Source organism: Octopus sinensis, linkage group LG25 (genome assembly GCF_006345805.1).
Source record: "Octopus sinensis linkage group LG25, ASM634580v1, whole genome shotgun sequence".
In the NCBI taxonomy this organism is placed as follows: domain Eukaryota; kingdom Metazoa; phylum Mollusca; class Cephalopoda; order Octopoda; family Octopodidae; genus Octopus; species Octopus sinensis.
In genome coordinates this window covers 8,820,638-8,843,137 of record NC_043021.1, presented here as the reverse complement: position 1 = coordinate 8,843,137, position 22,500 = coordinate 8,820,638, and the positions used below count along the sequence as shown (strand labels likewise).

The 22,500-nt window shown below is 38.9% G+C and overlaps 1 long non-coding RNA gene across 1 annotated transcript in view; it reads right to left on the bottom strand.

The window, feature by feature from the left end:
- Positions 1-10,978: 10,978 nt before the first annotated feature.
- LOC118767881 overlaps positions 10,979-22,500 on the bottom strand; it is an 18,471-nt gene continuing 6,949 nt past the window's right edge. Inside the window, exons 2-3 of the long non-coding RNA XR_005003787.1 lie at positions 17,903-17,912; positions 10,979-11,098 (exon numbers count right to left, since the gene is read on the bottom strand). This is a non-coding gene — a long non-coding RNA (uncharacterized LOC118767881). The remainder of the gene's footprint in view (positions 11,099-17,902; positions 17,913-22,500) is intronic.

The window sequence follows — 22,500 nt, the reverse complement described above, 5'->3', positions numbered from 1 at the left end:
ACGCATTTCTAGAATGGGAATAATTTGCAAGTCATTGTGAACGAAAAAAAAATAGCACTTCCTGTTTTAGTTATTCAGTATCTAATACGATTTTTGGGGACGGCCATCGATGTATGAATTAATTTATTTTACTCAGGTCAAGCCTGCAACCAAATTATTTATTGTACGCTTGAAATATTTTGCTTTCTTGTTTATTTTTCTTGCTGTTATGCACACGTACTCATACCTTCACATATATGCATGCATGTATAGACACAAACACACTTTATATACATACATATATCTATCTATCTATATATCTATCTATCTATCTATCTATCTATCTATCTATCTATCTATCTATCTATCTATCTATCTATCTATCTATCTATCTATATATATATCTTCGAAACGCGTAGTAGACGAAACAGGGACAACTGAAGAAGGGGAATATTCCTTGTGTTGTATATCTTGTAATCTGTTTTGTCGTTGTTTGAAAAAAAAGTTCGTTTCCATGTTTTTGTTTTTATCTTTTCGTTTCTCGCTGTGTTCAACGTTTTTTTTTTATATCCTGTACCTATATATGCATGTATATATACATATATATGTAGGTATGTACATATATGTATGTATATATGCATATCTCTCCTTTTTTCTCTCCTTGTTTTTTTCTGTGTATCTTTCTGTCGAAGAGCGTAGGCTCGAAACGTAAAAGACTTTTTCTATTCCTGAGCGCTATACTAATACATTTGTTTGCTTGTACTCCACCTGCCCTCGTCTTTTGTTTATTTTCGTAAACTTTCCCTTTATATATATATATATAAATATATATTGCATCCATTCCGAGTCGATAAATTAAGTACCAGTCGCGTACTGAGGTCGATCTAATTGACTGGCCACCCCATTCCCTCAAAATTTCGGGCCTTGTACCTAGAGTAGAAAAGAGTATATAACTTTTTAAAGTGTGATGTATATATATATTATATTTCTATTGCGACGTGTATATTCTATGACATCGTTTGAATGGTTTGTACATTCAAAATGTGACCGCGTGTGTACCGTTGGCGATTTTTTTCCTCCGTCTTCCCTTCCTTGGATCTTTCCTTTTCCTGTGTTTCTGACGAAGAGCTCCGCTCGAAACGTTAAATCCTCCTTCTTTCTTTCCTTTACTGAGCGTCCAATAACACTATACTTATTCCACGTCCTCGCAGTGTTGTGTTTTTTCTTCATGTTTTCATGTTTGGATTAACTATATATATATACATGTATATATATCCAGTATATGTTGACTAATTGTTTACCTAAATTGAGAAGTAAATCAGTCATTAAGCTTCTATAAACTAATCTACCAACCATGTTTCATAAATCTATTAAATACATACATACATACATACATACACAGACACACACAGATACGCACGTGCGCACGTGTCCATACACACACATACACATATATAATACCTATATCATATATAGACACATACATGTCTGCACACACACACATATATACACATGCACACAGGCGCATATACATACGCAAATACATATACATAGTATGATAAAGATTCTGTTTGTATGATATCGCTGCTATTTGCACTGTATGACAGTATTATGGGATATAAATTATTATATAAACATATACACGATGTAATACATCTGCCGTTTATATAAAATCCTTGCTGCCTGCGATGTATGATAGAGATTAATATGAGATATGAATGAAGTCGTATAAACATATTTTATGCATACGGTGCGATAAGTTTGTTGTTTATATCAATAATAAAACTGCCACTTGCACTGTGTGAAAGTATGTATGTATGTTATCTGCATTGTGTGACGGTTGGTATTCAATCTTGTATACACATGGTATGTACTGGGTTGTCCGGAAAGTTCGTGCCGTTTTATAGTAGCTTACATTTCGACTTATTTTAGAACATGGTTGAGTCCATAAAATAGGATTTGACTACACCTCCATTCAGAGCACAGTTTAAGCTATCTTTTCGTGGAAGAAGGTTGATGTTCTTATAATCTGTGTTAATTCTGTAACCCTTTAAAATGGAAGATAAGAAAGTTCATTTACGGCACTTGATGTTTTGGGAACCAGACAAAAATTGCTGCAGCTCGGTTGGGATGTGTTACCCCACCCTCCATATTCACCAGATATTGCTCCTTCGGATTTCCACTTATTCAGGTCTCTGCAGAATAGTTTTAATGGTAAAAATTTCAATTCCTTGGATGACATAAAAAGATACCTTGACGAATTCTTTGCCATGAAACCACCTCAATTCTGGGAAGAGGGTATTTTCAAGTTAAAGGAAAGATGGAGACGCATTGTGCAACGAAATGGTTCATATTTGCTTGATTAAAAGTGCAATGGCAAGTATTTATTGACCTTTTTCTTTCCCTTCAAAAAAATAGGCACGAACTTTCCGGACAACCCAATATATATGTTGTGATATATTTATCTTGTACTAGCAGTATCGCCCGGCGTTGCTCGGGTTTGTAAGGGAAATAACTATAAAGCATTTTTAGAGAGTTATAGCCAAAAAATGGAAAAAAAATTATGGTAAATTTTTTTTTTAGTTAAAAAGGTCGAGTTGCGTCCCCTAGACAGTCTGTGGTTTGTGTTTCTGATTCTCGACCCCATGTCGAATTTATCGATTTTTTTCAGAACTGGGGGAACTTTTCAAAATTTTCGCTGCGTTAGTTTTGAATTATGACATTGGGCTATGTGTGTGTCAAGTTTCATCAGAATCGGTTGAAAGCCGTGGTCAGGGTGAGGGTACAACCTAACAGACACACAGAAACACACAGAGACAAACTGCCGTTTATATATAGAGATATATAATATCTTTACTATCTGCCACGTTTGGCAGCGTTATGCGATAAACAAACCCGATATATTAGTATGTGATAAACGTATAAATGCTATGTCAACATGAAGCTTTTCTGGTTTGAAACCAAAAGGCAGTCATCGCATAGACTCAAGATCTCTTCCTTTCACTCAAGCTTACTTCTCCTCCCCCTCTCTCTCTCTCTTTCACGCTTACACACATACGTTCTCTCCTATTCTTATTCACGTGCATGCTATTTCATTCCTGATCTCTCCCTCCATCTCTCTCTCTCTCTCTCTCTCTCTCTCTCTCTCTCACACACACACACATACACAAACGCACACAGATTCATGCACTTCTCTCCCGCTCTTATGCCCATTATGTTCTTTTTCTTTGTTTGTTTGCTTGTTTCTTTCTTCTTTCTTTCTCTCTTTATCTCTCTCTCTCTCTCTGTCTCCTTTTCTTTCTCTTATTCAGGTTTCTTTGAAACACTGCACACCGCAGCATTGTTTTACACACAAACACACTCATACACAGAAAGGTGTTCCGTTGTAAAAAAAAAAAAACTGTAAATACTCTTTTGCTAAATTGCTGGGTAAATTTCTGTGAACAAACGGCGGATATTCAAAAAGAAGACTGAGTCGTTTGGCTTATTTTAGGTTGGAATTTTCTGTTGCCTCTAAGTGATGCAAGTATCTTTATTAAGATGTCTACCGTATTTTTTTTTAGGCTGGAGACTTTGAACAGCTTGGTGATATTCCTTCGTGAATATCTTGGCTTGAAGCCTGTTTATAATTTGGCAAATTAATAAACTTTCATTTCTATAGATTTTTCTGTTAATGGTATGGAATATGTTTTGAATTAACTTGTTTGGCGACCTCTTGGAAGATGTCTGCCGTAACAGGCAGCAGAACGGAAAAACATTTCTAGTGATAACGGGGAATGATGATGTATCAGAGAAAGGATGCCGGAAAGGGGACATCGTACACAATTTTTAGCCCATAACTCAACTAAATATAATGTTGAAGATTTTAGCCAAGGCATTAGGTAAAAGGTTCTCATTTCTGGTCTGGTCTGGTCTGGTCTGGTCTGGCCTGGTCTGGTCCGGAAAACGCAAGCGTGCAATTCCGAATAGATTCATCCACAGCCTCCACCTGATACAATACATCATAGACAGGATTAGGACTAGAGTTGACTTCCAAAAGTCTTTTACTTGTCATTACTGCTAAAAACCAAAGCGGCGAGCTGGCAGAAACGTTAGCACGCCGGGCGAAATGCGTGGCCGTATTTCGCCTGCCGTTACGTTCTGAGTTCAAATTCCGCCGAGGTCGACTTTGCCTTTCATCCTTTCGGGGTCCATAAATTTAGTACCAGTTACGCACTGGGGTCGACATAATAAACTTAATTTGTTTGTCTGTTCTTGTTTGTCCCCTCTGTGTTTAGCCCCTTGTGGGTAGTAAAGAAATAGGTATTTCATCTGTCTTTACGTTCTGAGTTCAAATTCTGCCGAGGTCGTCTTTGCCTTTCATCCTTTCGGGGTAGATTAAATAAGTTTCGCACTGGGGTCTATATAATCGACTTAATCCGTTTGTCTGTCCTTCTTTGTCACTCGTGGGTAGTAAAGAAATAGGTATTTCGTCTGTCTGTACGTTCTGAGCTCAAATTCCGCCGAGGTCGACTTTGCCTTTCATCCTTTCGGGGTCTATAAGCGAAGTACCAGTTGCGTACTGGGTCGATCTAATCGACTGGCTCCCTTCCCCAAAATTTCAGTCCTTGTGCCTAGAATAGAAAAAAAGAAAAAAAAGCATTTCGTCTGTCACTACGTTGTGAGATCAAATTCCGCCGAGGTGACTTTGCTTTCGTCCTTTCGGGGTCGATGAAATAAGTACCAGTCATGAGCTGGGGTCGATGTAATAGACTAGACACCTCCCCCAAATGTTAGACCTTGTACCAATAGTAGAAACGATTATTTCTCAAACTCCTTAAACCACAAGGGGTTTGGAAATTCAGAAATATGAAACGTAGAAACATAGTTTGAAGTCATGAAATGGTGTTCTCCTAATTTACTGGGCGAAACCGCTTGTGTCTGCTACACTTGTGTCGGTTTTCTCAGAATATATTTCAAATAGAAAACTATTTCCTGTACCATCAATGTTTTAGATTGAACTACTTTAATTTATATTTTCCAGTACGACGAGAATTCAATGAGGAAGAAACTGGAAAAAAGAAAAAAATTATAATTATTTTTTAATCAATAAAGATTAATTCGTTTTTTGATACGCTCCAATTATTTCTGCCAAATTCTTACAGAATTATGGATATTTATTTGTTATTGTTATTAATCTATAGTTTGTTTTTTCTTTGAGAAATGCTAAAACCTTACAAATATTTCCACTTGCTCATAATCTCAAGGGAATGATGCTGCTCTCAGACTTTTCAATATTCTATCCAACCGGAAATGGTCGAGAATTGTTACATGACACGCGCGTTTGCACACACACATACACACACACGTACGTACGCATGCGCGCGCATGTATATGTGCAGTTTCTATAAATGAAATCAACAAGAACTAAAGAAAAAAATAGGTCTCTTTTGAACATAATTGCATATCTAAAACATGGTAATATAGTTTCCCTCCCCACCCAACATATATGTCAAGAGAGAGAAAAAGTTAAAGAGAGGAAGAAATAGGAAAAAGAGTGTGAGAGGCGGCCCATCATCGTCAGCCGGTTCCCACAGGAACCATCATTTTATGACTGAGTGATGTTAATTGGAGTAACACCGCAATGAAAAAGAAAAAAAAGCAGTTGACCCTTGGGCAAGAATCGATCAGGCTTTCTTCACTGTTGGTGTCGATTGAAGCATTGAAATTTGCGAAAACGAAAGCAAAATTGTCCTGCGTAAGAGAAGTTGGTTCACACTCTTTCTTGATTTATTCAATAAATCAGTTTATCTATCTATCTATCTATCTATCTATCTATCTATCTATCTATCTATCTATCTATCTAGGCAAATAAATAGATATGTAGATAGATAGATAGATAGATAGATAGATAGATAGATAGATAGATAGATAGATAGACAGAAAACTAGATAGATATGATTCTTTATTAGCCACACAAGGCTGAACACAGGAGGGACAAGTTACAAAGTAGAGCTTTTCTTTTTGGGAAGAAAAAAATGGTGGGGGTTGGCTTTCGATCAAAAGGGATCGTAAAAAAAAAACGATGAATAGGGATCGTGTATTACAGAAATGTCATGATGTAAAGTGTAAAGGGGGAAACAGATAAGGTTTATCCGTGGAAATAGATAGATAGATAGATAGATAGATAGATAGATAGATAGATAGATAGATATGTCTTCAAAAGTATTTGCTAAGAAACTATGGAAAATTCTAGTTATTGAGTACTGTACACTAATGGAATATTCATTTATTACACATTGATCCTATGTTTATATAGAGGTGAAGTGTATCTTCATTTTTACCTTATATTGAGGTGAACTGTATACCGCGTTACAGGAGGCGCAATGGCCCAGTGGTTAGGGCAGCGGACTCGCGGTCGTAGGATCGCGGTTTCGATTCCCAGACCGGGCGTTGTGAGTGTTTATTGAGCGAAAACACCTAAAGCTCCATGAGGCTCCGGCAGGGATGGTGGTGATCCCTGCTGTACTCTTTCACCACAACTTTCTCTCACTCTTACTTCCTGTTTCTGTTGTACCTGTATTTCAAAGGGCCGGCATTGTCACTCTCTGTGTCACGCTGAATGTCCCCGAGAACTACGTTAAGGGTACACGTGTCTGTGGAGTGCTCAGCCACTTACACGTTAATTTCACGAGCAGGCTGTTCCGTTGATCGGATCAACCGGAACCCTCGTCGCCGTAACCGACGGAGTGCTTCCACCATACCGCGTTACAGATATATCCACATTGTACTTCTTCACTTTGTTGTATTGAGTACAATATTTTGTGCAATCAGTATGGCTGGCTCATATGTCCACCTCGTAACGACCGTGAGTCAGACTATATAATGAATGCCTGTCGTTATAGTCGCATATAAAATTCTCAAACGGTTACGGTTATCAAAACTACCGTCATTAATCTCTGTCTAACACTGGTTTCAAATTTTGGCACAATGCCAGAAATTTGTAGGGGTGGGGGATAAGTCGATATCACTGACCTCAGTATTCGACGGGTACTTATTTTATTGACTCCCCCCACCCGCCAACCCCAATATTATTAACGTCATTAGCACGCTTAGCGGTATTTTGCGGCAAGCTGGCAGAAACGTTAGCACGCCGGGCGAAATGCGTAGCCAAATTTCGTCTGTCGTTACGTTCTGAGTTCAAATTCCGCCGAGGTCGACTTTGCCTTTCATCCTTTCGGGGTCGATAAATTGAGTACCAGTTACACACTGGAGTCGATGTAATCGACTTAATACCTGTGTCTGTCCTTGTTTGTCCCCTCTATGTTTAGCCTCTTGTGGGCAATAAAGAAATAGGTATTTCGTCCGCCTTCACGTTTTGTGTTCAAATTCAGCCGAGGTCCTTTCATTCTTTCGGGACCGATGAAATAAGTACCAGTTGAGTGTTGGGGGGTCAATGTTATCGACTTATCTCCTCCTTCTCCTCCCAAATTGCTGGCCTTGTGTCAACATTTGAAGTCAATATTAACGGCCACTTGTGGTTATCTAAAAGCCTCCGTTCCGTTATGATTACAATAAACACCTTCCAACGTATATTTCTTCCTTCTGAAGCAAAGCTGATATTCGAAACCTTGTGTGGGGTTTTTTTTCACTCTTCTCCCCCCAAATCAATAAACTGCAATTTATTTTTGATCTATGATTTCTTTTCTCTTATCACTGCTATGTTAACACAGTATGTATTGTATAGCAGTGTGTTAGTATTGCAGTACTTTAATTACATCGTGAAACCCATTCCGATTGACCAAACTACCGGAGTGTGTCAGCTGTGTAATTGAAGATTTGTCACATAACATTCTGTTTAATTAATTTATCCTAATTGATATTCAAATGGCTATTGTTCAGCTCCGGTCACAATATTTACTGTCTTTTCACTTAACACATCACATTCATATATATATATATATATATATATATATATACATACATACATACATACATACATACATATACATAAGCGTTCCCATTTATTCATATGCATTAACATACCAGTAAATGTATTGCATTAAAAGACATACATACCCTCTTTATTCTTTTACTTCTTTCAGTCATGTGCCTGTGGCCGTGCTGGAGCACCACCCTTTAGTCGAGCAAATCGACCCCAGGACTTATTCTTTGCAAGCCTAGTACTTATTCTATCGGTCTCTTTTGCCGAACCGCTAGGCTACGGGGACGTAAAACACCAGCATCGGTTGTCAAGAGATGTTGGGTGTGGGGAGGGGGACAAACACAGACACACAAACATATACACACACATATATACATAAATATATACATATATACGATGGGCTTCTTTCAGTTTCCGTCTACCAAATCCACTCACAAGGCTTTGGTCGGCCCGAGGCTATAGTAGAAGACATTTGCCCAAGGTGTCACGCAGTGGGACTGAACCTGGAACCACGTGATTCGTAAGCAAGAACTTACCACACAGCCACTCCTACGTATAGATGTATATTTATGTATGTATACATTTTTGCATACGCATATACACCTACGTATGCATGCCTCAGAGTGCTTTATGTATTCTCATTCCCCCACAAAAGTAACCATCTGACTTGGCCAGTTATCAATCTTTTAATGTCACATCTAACGTCTTCAAAGAAATGGAGACGGCCATTAACAAGGACGTTCTCCAACATCTTCAAGTTCTCTCTTTCTCTAACTCTCTGTCTGTCTGTCTGGCTCACTGTTTCTCTCCTTCTCTCTCTCTCTTTCTCTCTCTCTCTCTCTGAGCTGAGCTGAATGACAAACATTTTGACATCAGCATAATGTGTTTAAAATATTGATTTATCTTTACCGTAAACGATAATATTTTTAAAAAGGGGAACCTAAAAGAATGAATATATTTCATACCTCCCTGGTACATTCATCATTTCAAGGTTGATAAAATCTGTACCAAAGTGCTAAATAAGAGTGGCTTGATTTAATCAACTATATTTCTTGTGCCCCTCCTCGGGGCATTTAAGCAAGATTATAGGCCTCTGAGCCAATCAATGCAGTGGCTTCGACCTTATAGTAAGGAAGGAAGCACTCCGTCGGTTACACCGATGAGGATTCCGGTTGATCCGAATAAAAGGAACTGCCTGCTCGTGAAATTAACGTGTAAGTGGCTGAGCACTCCACAGACACGTGCACCCTTAACGTAGTTCTCGGGGATATTCAGCGTGACACAGTGAGTGACAAGGCCGGCCCTTTGAAATACAGGTACAACAGAAACAGGAAGTAAGAGTGAGAGAAAGTTGTGGTGAAAGAGTACAGCAGGGATCACCACCATCCCCTGCCGGAGTCTCGTGGAGCTTTTAGGTGTTTTCGCTCAATAAACACTCATAACGCCCGGCCTGGGAATCGAAACCGCGATCCTATGACCGCGAGTCCGCTGCCCTAACCACTGGGCCATTGCGCCTCCACCCGACCTTATAGTATTTATAAACTGACACCAAGCTACAGCATACGTAGATCGGAATTTGGCCCCAAACCTTGTGAGGCCCCTTGGCAATTGTCTTGTGAGTCCATGCCTTCGGGTGTTACTTCCTTCCGATTGAAAATGAGAAAAGAAATTGTGGCTTTGTACTAAAGGCGTAAGAGTGGCTGTGTGGTAGGTAGCTTGCTTACGAACCACATGGTTCCGGGTTCAGTCCCACTGCGCGGCACCTTGGGCACCTTGGGCAAGTGTCTTCTACTATAGCCTCAGGCTGACTAAAGCCTTGTGAGTGGATTTGGTAGACGGAAACTGAAAGAAGCTCGTCGTATGTATGTATGTATGTATGTATGTATGTATGTATGTATGTATTATGTATGTATGTATGTGTACATGCTTGTGTGTCTGTGTTTGTCCTCCCAACATCCTTTGACAACCGATGCTGGTGTGTTTACGTCCCCGAAACTTAGCGGTTTGGCAAAAGAGGCCGATAGAATAAGTACTAGGCTTACAAAGAATAAGTCCTGGGGTCGAGTTGCTCGACTAAAGGCGGTGTTCCAGCATGGCTACAGTCATTTGAACAAAGTAAAAGAGTAAAAGAGAGTATGTTACGAATTATAATGTACGAAAGGTGTATGAAAAGCTTTGAGCCTGCAAGACCTTTGAACCTTAAAGTCTTATACCTTCATTAGAAGTATTGTATCATGTTGTGTTTTTAGAGGCTCAAGACTTTTCATAGACCTCGTATTTTATGGTAACTGAAATATCAGATCAGAATAGAATATTGTGAATCGGAGCGTTCTGCGTTGAAACTGATATATAAACTGTGATTATACGAAGAGATTGATTTACATCACATTCAATGAATAAATTGCTAAAACAAATAGGAAGGAAAAAATGTAGGACCTTATATTACGCTGCTGTGCAAAATAAACCACCCGGAAGTCATACACTTTGGAGTGCCGTTCTGCTTCTTGCGTAATGTATTGTTCTTTTATACTTATATTTGTTTCAGTCATTTGACCGCTGCCGTGCTGGAGCACCGCTTTTAGTCGAACAAATCAACCCCAGGACTTATTCTTTGTAAGCGTAGCACTTATTCGATCAGTTTCTTCTGCCGAACATCGGTTGTCAAGCGATGGTGTGGGGGCAAGCACACACACACACACACACACACACACACACACACACACACACACACACACGTACACACACACACACACAGGTAGATCGATCGATAGATAGATAGATAGATAGATAGACAGATAGATAGATAGATAGTTATAGCGTTGCATGAGTTTCCCATTCCTTCTGTAAATGTCTATGATGCTCGTAAGTATGCGAATCTCATGCTGATATGAGATCGGAGCAGTGTGTCCATGTGGATAAATCATACATGAACTATTGAAATCTCATTCAGGATGACCAGTTTCAATGCAATGTTTGTCAAAAAACATAAACCTGCAACTTACTTGCAGGATTAAAGCGGCACTTGAATATTCATAAGAAACAAACGAAAAAAATGGGGTCAATGCTGACGTAAAACATTGCTGCAGTATATGTGATCAGCTCTTTAAACGTATTTTAGGGATCAAAAGTCATTTAAGATCTCACGATAGGAAAGAGAAATTATAGGTACAAGAAGAAGTAAAGCTCTGTAAGGAGCTTCTTTTGTAGTTGTTGGATCAGAGGGATGGTTGCAGGGCTTACAGGCACTCCTAGACCGGTACTCCTTACAGGCGCTCCTAGACCGGTAAGATTAATGCTCTTAATGTTCCTATTGAATCTTTGAAATCTGTAGGAAATATGCAAGGACTTTGAGGGAATTCTTGAGAAGGGCGGGAAAAATGGAAGGATTAGTGCCGGGGACAATAAATAGTTGTTTCAACAAAAAAAATGACAACTCTGTAGACAGACAGACAGACACACATATGCATATACATATATACACACGCACATACATACACAGATACAAACGCACACACACACATCCTTACCCACATACATACATACATACATACAGTAGAGCGCAAAAAAAAACGACCTAAGTCCTCAACCGGAAGCGCAGCCACGCCTGCACGTGTCCAATTAATCAAGGAGTATGTGTCTGCACACGATTACCTGAAATAAGCCGTTTCTGTAAATGTTAGCCAATGAAAGACCAGTTAATGCGGTTAGTCGACCAGCTAGAAATAGCATTCGAATAATTAGGAGACATTACAAAATGTACTCCTAGATACACTGTGTCTGAATAAAAGACAGAATAGCCACAGCTGGAAGGATATTTTTAATTGAAGACATATTAATGAGTGTTGAGTTTGGTTGCAACGAGACAGCAACATTGACTGACGCATTACATAATTTAGTCCTAGATGCGCCATGCCTTAATAAATTATAAACATGGTGGTCATGGGGATATCGTCTTTCACTATATGCTTACTCATACATGTGTCACCTGAGGTTAAACAATAATAACAACAACAGCGATTTGAAATCTATCTAAAGGCTCTGAAATTTTCTGTGAATGTTCTCAGGTAATATTTAGAAGTATTCTTCTTAACGAACAAACCGTAAAAGAAATCATTCAAGCTAAGTAAATCATTCATTCTATTCTTGCTTCCATAGCTCCGTTTTTGTTATCTTTACCAACATTGGAAGGGTTTATTCAGAACTGGAGACAATACCTATGTTTGCATTTATCATTTAGCGTAAGTGAAACATGTTTAGAGAGCCACTGAAGTGCGAGTCACCGTCAATATCGATTGCCATCTTATACGTCGATATTTGCATATTTATCGTATCGTAGAGCTGTGTCGCATTAATAAAACACTAAATCTACTTTTAGTTTCGCTCACATATTCCTATTATCTTCTAACCAATATTCTCGTTCAATTTCGTTCAATATATATTTCTAGTTTGTTTCAAATCGAACAAGCGTCCGTTATAGAAAACTACTTGTAAATTAGAGAGCACAAACTATCGACAGCCAGGAATATCGAGCACATATATATGAGTGCATTTATGTATCGCATATATATTCGTGCATTTCTGTTCTAAGTATGGATAATATGTGTATATTCTTTCATTTGTTCCAGTCATTTGACTGCAGCCATGCTGGAGCATCGCCTTTAGTCGAACAAATCGACTTTGCACCTATTCTATCGGCCTTTGGCCGAATCGTCAAGGGACATAAACACACCAACAACGGTTGTCAAGTGATGGTGGGGAACAAACAGACCAACACACACATACGACGGGCTTCTTTCAGTTTCCGTTTACCAAATCCACATACAAGGCTTTGGTCGGCCCGAGGCTATAGTAGTCCCATTCCAAGGCCCAGGGTGCCTCGCAGTGGGACTGAACCCGGAACCATGTGGTTACTTACTATTAAGTATCATATTTATTCTGTCGGTCACGTGTGCCGGACCGTTAAGTTATAGGGATGTAAACGAATCAACACTAGTTGTGAAGCAGTAGATAACACAAACACACACTCACACACACATATATACATATATATATATATATATGTGTGTGTGTGTGTATGTGTGTGTGTGTGTGTATGTGTGTGTGTGTGTGTGTGTGTGTGTGACGGGTTTCACACAGTTTCCGTTTGCCAGATTCACGCACAAGCCAATGGACGGCCTGAGGCTATAGCAGAAGACACTTGCCTAGGGTGCCGCGTAGAGGAGTTGAATGCGAAACCACATAATTGCAAAACTGGAGACTGTTAACGACACAGCCATGCCTGCACCAATGTATGTATGTATATATGCATGTATATATGTATGTATGTATGTGTGTATGCGTGTGTGTATGTTCCGAATTTTATTGCCCATGTCTAACTTAATATGATATTTGTACATATGTACATGAACACGCACGCGCACACACACGCGTTCACATACACACACACACACACACACACACACACACACGTACATGCGCGCACATTTGTGTAAACAGAGAACAGCTTTCCTTTCGAGTAATTTGCAGTAAAAACACGACTCTCCTCAAATTTTATAAGATTTATGAGAGATATTTTATATTTCTTCATTCGGCGTAGGAGTGGCCGTGTGGTAAGTAGCTTGCTTACCAACCACGTGGTTCCGGGTTCAGTCCCACTGCATGGCACCTTGGGCAAGTGTCTTCTACTATAGCCTCGAGCCGACTAATGCCTTCTGAGTGGATTTGGTAGGCGGAAACTGTAAGAAGCCCGTCATATAGATATATATATATATATAGGTATATGTATGTGTATGTGTATATGTTTTTGTGTCTGGTGTGTTTACGTCCCCGTAGCTTAGCATTTCGGCAAAAGAGACCGATAGAATAAGTACTAGGCTTACAAAGAATAAGTCCTGGGGTCGATTTGCTCGACTAAAGGCGGTGCTCCAGCGTGGCCACAGTCAAATGACCTGAAACAAGTAAAAGAGTTCATTCGATATGGAACAATACGTTTCGTCAAGTCTTCAAGCTGAGGGTTCCAGAACTTCACAATCTCATTTCCAAATTAAACTGTTGTAATAGTGTGTAGTTCACGTGTTTTGCAGTAGGCAGCTTAGGTTCTTGAGAATACTTTATAATTAAGACGATAATCAACGTTGCAATCAAATTATGCAACAGTAAATCTTGATAGATTCCATCATATGATATAATTTTTTACATGTGAGATATATGGATGGAAGTACTCCGTCGGTTACGACGACGAGGGTTCCGGTTGATCCGATCAACGGAACAGCCTGCTCGTGAAATTAACGTGTAAGTGGCTGAGCACTCAACAGACACGTGTACCCTTAACGTAGTTCTCGGGGATATTCAGCGTGACACAGAGAGTGACAAGGCCGGCCCTTTGAAATACAGGCACAACAGAAACAGGAAGTAAGAGTGAGAGAAAGTTGTGGTGAAAGAGTACAGTAGGGATCACCACCATCCCCTGCCGGAGCCTCGTGGAGCTTTTTAGGTGTTTTCGCTCAATAAACACTCACAACGCCCGGTCTGGGAATCGAAACCGCGATCCTACGACCTCGAGTCCGCTGCCCTAACCACTGGGCTTGCTGAAAAGATCCTGGCTTTAGGTAAAACAAAATACGGGAGGATCAATTAATTATGATTTTATTCAACATAAACTCCTCTCAGATTGATGTACTTAGTGCTGCGGTTCTTTAGTTTTTCTAAGCCCTGTAAAAGAACTTGGAAAGTTGGGGTTCCAACCAGGCCTTTCGCGATACCCTCAACGCCAGGAATTTTTCAGCACCCTCTCATGTGTGTTAAGTTTAGGTTCGTATTTTGCTAATTATTTTTTATTCTTTGCTTGTTTCAGTCGTCATACCTATTTCTTTATTACCCACAAGGGGCTAAACATAGAGGGGACAAACAAGGACAGACATAGGTATTAAGTCGATTACATCGACCCCAGTGCGTAACTGGTACTTAATTTATCGACCCCGAAAGGATGAAAGGCAAAGTCAACCTCGGCGGAATTTGAACTCACAACGTAACGACAAGCGAAATACCGTTAAGCATTTCGCCCGGCGTGCTAACGTTTCTGCCAGCTCTCCGCTTGTTTGAGTCGTCATACTGCGGCCAAGCTGGGGTACGACCTTGAATTTTAGTCGCACTTATCTATCCCAGTACTTATTATTGTTATTTTTTGTAAAGTCTGGTACTTATTCTATTGGTAGCTTTTGCCGAATCAATGGAGGGAGTAAAGCTTATGTGAACACAAACATCTGATCACTATAAACGAATCATCTGTGTTTGTTCGGCATGAAATTGCCGAACCCTCTACATCGTCTAACGACGGGAGAGACCTTGATATATATATATATATATAAAACGTCGCCCTTTTCAAGCCTAGCCAGGCACATGGGCCCGATTTCCCGGATTCTGTGGCATATGTGTTCCCCCCAGCTGGACGGGACGCCAGTCCATCGCAGCGTTACTCAAGAAACAGGAAGAGAGAGTGAGAGAAAGTTGTGGCGAAAGAGTATAACAGGGGTCACAACCACCACCTGCCGGAGCCTCGTGGAGCTTTAGGTGTTTTCGCTCAATAAACACACACAACAGCCGGTCTGGGAATCGAAACCACGATCCTCCGACCGCGAATTCGCATGCCCTAACCACTGGGCCATTGCGCCTCCACACACACACACACACACACACACAACACACACACACACACACACACACACACACACACACACACATATATATACATACATACATACTTACAAACATACATACATACATACATACATACATACATACAAGCATCACGCATACACACACATGTATGCACGCTCACGTATACATATATGTACGCATGAACACACTCACAGACGCACGCTTCTATGCACTTCTGCAGGGATGACATGGTATCGACGGTCATTTAAAAATAGCAATGCATTGTGTTAGTGGCATACACAGAAGCAGGTCGTTCATACTGACGGAAGTAAGAAGTACAGATGTGAAAATATTAGATATTAATATTAGTAACCCTGTAATTTTAAACTTCTCAACAACGTAACATATTGAAATCTTGGGTCCTAAATATGGCTTCTGTACGTCAGAGAAAGTCACGTCTTCTAAACACCTCAATATAATCTCTCTCTCTATCTCTCTTTCTTTCTCTGCACCTCAATCAACAATCTTTATAATGAGAAATATATATGGCTTGCTAATAACGTCATCACAACTAAACTAAGTTTTATATAAAAGCAAAAACTATAATGAAAACAAAGATATGTTCTTTCCAAATGTCACATACGATCCTGACTACGTAATATGACAGGAACTGCCAGGAAGTGAAATAGTTACCTGTCATTAATTGGTATCAGAGTAATGAAAACAATATTTTCACGAAGTTTTATCTGATAAGCAGGTCTGTAGTATAAACCACTCAAGTCTCATTCACAAATACCTTACGTATCAATGTTACTTTTTAAGATCGGTTACACCACGAGACACTAATGAGGTTTAGTAAAGCCGAAACATGTCAGAAGTTGTCGCAACATCAGACTCACTTCTTACTGCATTCAGTATTTACTTAATTAAAATCTCAGGTTCGTCTCCTGTCCCTTTGTAAACTAGAATTCGGGATTTAAATAATGATTTTTCTCATTGTTACATGATTTTATCACCCAAAACATCTCGGTTTATTATATCAAGTATGTTAGCACCCAATATATTCTTGTAGAGAAGATAATCATTATCTTACTGAATATTTATTTCTTTACTACCCACAAGGGGCTAAACACAGAGGGGACAAACAAGGACAGACAAACAGATTAAGCCGATTACATCGACCCCAGTGCGTAATTGGTACTTAATTTATCGACCCCGAAAGGATGAAAGGCAAAGTCGACCTCGGCGGAATTTGAACTCAGAACGTAGCGACAGACGAAATATGGTGACACACTTCGCCCGGCGTGCTAACGTTTCTGCCAGCTCGCCGCCTTTTTACTGAATACTGTTTATTCTAGAAAACTTTAAGAACGAGAATACGGAATGTTTTAACTTGTATGGGGCAATCACTTCTATCTGTGTGGAAATATTGAAATTTAGTAATATATATTTCGAAGCAATTTTCAAATCTGATAAATAAAAGAGAATACTCTGTGTAGTACAAAGAATATAGAATATACAAAGCTCTAAGGCTAATTACAGATTAATATAAAAATTAAGAAAAATACTCAAAGTTGTTCCATGTCAAAGCAACGTGTGTTTTCGATGTCCGTGGTCTCTGCGAAGTAAAAATGAGAGGCCATGGCAATCTTTAAACGATATCTTTTCGTTTTCTGCTGAAGGGATCAATTTAAGGTATTAAATATGCCTGTAGGTTGCATAAATATTATAATATTTCTTGCTTTGCTTTTAGTAGTTTGAGTATATAAGAAGTATATACACACACGTATACACTTGAATTCAAGTGATTATTAGATAGACTGTGTGTAAAGGCGAGGCGTAGATTAAACGGGACCATGAAGGTACGACAGAGAGAAGAAATGACATCACGTTAAGAACTGAATCAACGATAGTCTATACTCTTTTACTCTTTTACTTGTTTCAGTCATTTGACTGCGGCCATGCTGGAGCACCGCCTTTAGTCGAGCAAATCGACCCCGGTACTTATTCTTTGTAAGCCCAGTACTTATTCTATCGGTTATCTTTTGGCCAACCGCTAACTGACGGGGACGTAAACACACCAGCATCGGTTGTCAAGCAATGCTAGGGGGGACAAACACAGACACACAAACACACAAACACACACACACACACCACACACACACACACATATATATATATATATATGTATACATATATACGACAGGCTTCTTTCAGTTTCCGTCTACCAAATCCACTCACGAGGCATTGGTCGGCCCGGGGCTATAGCAGAAGACACTTGCCCAAGATGCCACGCAGTGGGACTGAACCCGGAACCATGTGGTTGGTAAGCAAGCTACTTACCACACAGCCACTCCTGTGCCTATGGGGAAAGTAACTATAGACATGGAAGAGACTGGATAAAGACGTATTTAGCAATAGCAGACGACAGTAATTAGGGGAGTGACGAGAAGTGTTGAGGTATTGAAAAGGGTTTAACCATGAAGATATATCTCATGTGTAACCATGTGAAATAATGGAAGTTTATATCTAAGTCACATGAGATCCGACATCTATATACCCACAGAACATTATGGGATCGATAATCAATCAGGTATTTCAATTTGACCGAATCTTATCACACATTTCGTAGTTATCCGGTATTGAGGTTCGGCCCTTTCGTTTACAACTTCCAATTTCGTTAGGGTTGATTGAATTTGTCTTCCAGTCATTTGGGAGCCAGTGAAATGAAAGGTAATACTATATTCAAGTAGACAAAATCAGCCATTTCTTGCCGAACACATTCTTCTGCCGAGTACAGGCAATCAATTTTTTAAAGGCGTCTCTTGTTATTTCTTACATTATATACATGTGCTTGTATTACACAACATCCATAACAACAACGACAACAACAACAACAATAGCCACAACAATAATACAAGACAGCGAAGTATCCTCTACATAGTCTTGTTAGAAATTTAATCCAAATCTCTAAGATATATTGGGTGCTAACATGATATAATAAACCGAGATGTTTTGAGTGATAAAATCATGTAACAATGAGAAGAATCATTATTTAAGCGACAACCCCGAGATTTTAATCAATTAAATATTGAATGCAGTAAGAAGTGAGTCTGATGTTGCGACAACTTCTGACATGTTTCGGTTTTACTAAACCTCATTAGTGTCACATGGTGTAACCGATCTTAAGAAGTAACATTGATACGTAAGGTCTTTGTGAATGAGACTTGAGTGGTTTATACCACAAACCTCCTTATCAGATAATATTGCCTTAGAGGTTAGGTTGGATGGTCATGGCTGGAACACATTTGACACAAGCCTTTTTGATTAGAGCTGATCTAGGACTTCTCGTGGCTTCCATCCAAGTTTCAGGCTTTTATAGTCAATAATATTTTGCAATAACGTTAATTAGAAATTATCTTTAAACTTTCTGGTGAAGAAGAAAACCGTAAAAACTGAAAATATTGAAGATTGAACTCGTTTTGTAGAATTTATTTACCGAGGCTTTACTACGGTAAATGTTCTGTCTTGCTATGATTTGTCCTGAATTACTCTGGAGGTTTACTTCATTGCTCCGCAAAATTATGCTATTGTTTAATGGTAAGCTTGAGTTTGGTTTCGTTTTGCTTCCTGACAAAAATCGAAAAATGAGAAGATTAGAAATGCCACTGTTTACTTCCAGTGAAGCAAAGTCACACAGAAAACAACCACAGTGACATCAACCTGATATTACTTCAAGCCAAATAGAATTGTTTTTATATTGTGTAAATACAACCAATTGCAGGAGATTTTTTTTCCTTTCTGACAGGGCCAGCTGAAATTGTATTTTCTGCAATTGTGTCACTTTCTAATTTGTGAGGATTTCATCTCAGAAATGTATGTGGACAAAGTAAATTGGTTATTGTTTATTCAGTTTCCAGTTGGTCGAGCTCTTTTTTCTTTTATCTTATCAAACCTTCCTTTTTGCCTGCTTTGTAATAAGGAAAACATAGGGGAGGGGAAACAGTTCGAGAGTGGGGAGAAATTGATTGGAAAATTAGATGAAAGATATTTAAGTTAAAGAAGTCAAAATGGTGGAGAGAAAAAGGACAGAGAAAGTGACGGGGTGGGGGAAGTAAATAAAGCAGCGAAGTAAAATGGTGACTGGTGGTATTGGAGGAAATTATGTTATAACTGGAGGAGGTAGATATTGAAAGAAAGAATGAATGAATGATAGAGGGAATAAAAGAGGGCATAGAAAGGAGATGAGAGAATGGAAGTAGTGAAAAGAAAGAGAAAGCGGGATTTAGGGGGGGATTAGAAGACGGGATGGTATCTTATTAGTAAAATGAGAGAGAAAGCAAGATAGATAAATACATAGTGAAAATATGTGTAATATTTGCCTTCCTTTATTATTTAAACAATTTCCTCCATTTAATTTTTAACGTTATTTTCTCACCGAACTGAAAAATAAATTCACCTCTTGATAAATGAAGCAAAGGTTTTATTCGCATCTGCAGTGTACTTTTATTTACAATGTACTCCTATACTTTGCTCATATTTACACAAAAGACAAATCGATTAGGTACTCACATCTCCAGTATAGATACATTTAATGATGCGTGTTATATGCGTACTCACATCTACAGTGTACTCACATCTACAATGTACGCGCGTCTATACTGCAATGGTGTGTAAGAGCGATGTCGTTGTTGAGGAAACTCTAGTCTTTGACAAGGACATATTAACTTGTCTGATCTGGAGGATAATCGGACGAGTCTGTCTCTTCGGTCAAAACGTGATCGGGGGGCCTCTGTGCTATACGAGGTAGTCTGCATTTAATGTGGGGCATCCTGTATTGGGAGCACCGCCAGGAGATTGTACGTTCGGATAAAAGAACATATATGCACAGGCACTTCAATAAAAAAAACACCTAAAGAAGAACCAGGCCCAGGATTTCAAGGTGTCCATCAGGGCAACTCAACGCAACAGAGGTAATCTCAGGATCATGGAGGCCATTCTTATCAATAAACTCAGATCAGCCATAAACAACAGGCAAGAACTACATGAAGTAGACTGGTTACTATAGTAACACCTGCCTGCACATGTCACCTTCCTCCTTCTACCTCCCCACACGTTTGACTAACGACCTTTCCCATCTCTTGTTTTTCCACAAGCCCTGAGAAAGTGGCATAACCCGGAAATATAGAAATATAAGGTAAAACTACAACTTTGCCTTGTTTTCTTTTGCTTTTTCTTGTAAAGAAAAATGAATCTGATTATCAGGAGACAAACTTGTAGTTGTGGAGACATATTTCTTCCTCAAAAGTCATTTTCTGCGTCGCAGTTTAACCAACGTTCTGTCCGGCAGATAAATATGCATAATGCGTCAGATAATGAACGACGGTTACAGTTTTGCCACAACCACAGCTTTTTTAACACTTCTGTCATTGTTAAAATGTTAAGTCTTTCGGAAAAAATCCGATATAATTTATTTAATATTTTCTTTGTTGTAAAGTAATTTATCTGATGAGTCTCAAGATTGCTTTCTAAAATGTCCTTTTACTTATTACTTCTGGTCGAGTCTGTTGGGAAATGTGTCAACAGAAAATACTTTCTGGCAATTTTCTGTATTTTTCAACAAAAGACTCAAAGTTACGCGACGTTCATATACACACATTACTATGTCGTCTGTTTGATACTGGTTTAGTCGAAAGAAAAACAGAATAGTCATTGTATTACGTATTTTTAACACATACTACGGGATGTTATCCGATTATATGCATGTACGTACGTACACACATATGTATGTATGTATGTATGTATGCATGTATGTATGTATGTATGTATGTATGTATGTATGTATGTATGTATGTATGCATGCATGCATGCATGTATGTATGTATGTATGTATGTATGTATGTATGTATGTATGTATGTATGTATGTATGTATGTATGTATGCATGCATGCATGTATGCATGTATGTATGTATGTATGTATGTATGTATGTATGTATGTATGCATGCATGCATGCATGCATGTATGTATGTATGTATGTATGTATGTATGTATGTGTGTATGCATGTATGTATGTATGTATTTGAAATTCATTATAGTTTTTTTCTATGCGCAATGAAAGCCAAGATGATTTTAAGCCAGGACAGTTCTTGCAATTTGTAGTTATACGAATTGGTTGGTGTGCGCGTGTGTATGTATGTGTTTGTGTTTGTTTGTGTGTGTGTTCTGCATGTGTGCTTTATTATTGTTCATGTGTGTCTATTCTATATGTATGTGTGATTGTGTGCATTTATTCAGCTAAGAACTTCAAATATAGAATCTGTAGGGTTTTACAAATCTTTTACTATTTAGCTCTGTCGTTACGCAACCCACTGCCCCTACAATGATATGTAGAAAGGAAAATCTATAACCTGGGTGTAAGATTCATAGGTTCCTCAGTTCTCCATTGATTTTCTACATTACTCCAATTTTTGATGAAACATTCAAACCCACCGAGTAATTGAGTACCGCTTTTGCTCTCTGTCCCGTTCAAGATTACCTGGCTTGTACTTACAAAAGGTTTGCTGGTTTTTTTTCTGGAATGTTCCACCAGTCTTCTTTATGGCTAAAAATAAGGATACTTTCTGGTTCTGGTACACATTTGATATGGTGTCAAGATAATCCTTTCTGCGGTATTGAAGACAAAATTTGGGGATTAGCATTGGTACTGTGGGATATAGTTTTATTGAATGATGATACTTCCGATTCTATACCTCCGAAGTCTTTTGAAATATTTCTTTGTCACTCTAGTTCTATTCACAGCACCAACATATGCAATGTTACATATTTCTTTACTACCCACAAGGGGCTAAACACAGAAGGGACAAACAAGGACAGACAAACGGATTAAGTCGATTTATATCGACCCCAGTGCGTAATTGGTACTTATTTAATCGACCTCGA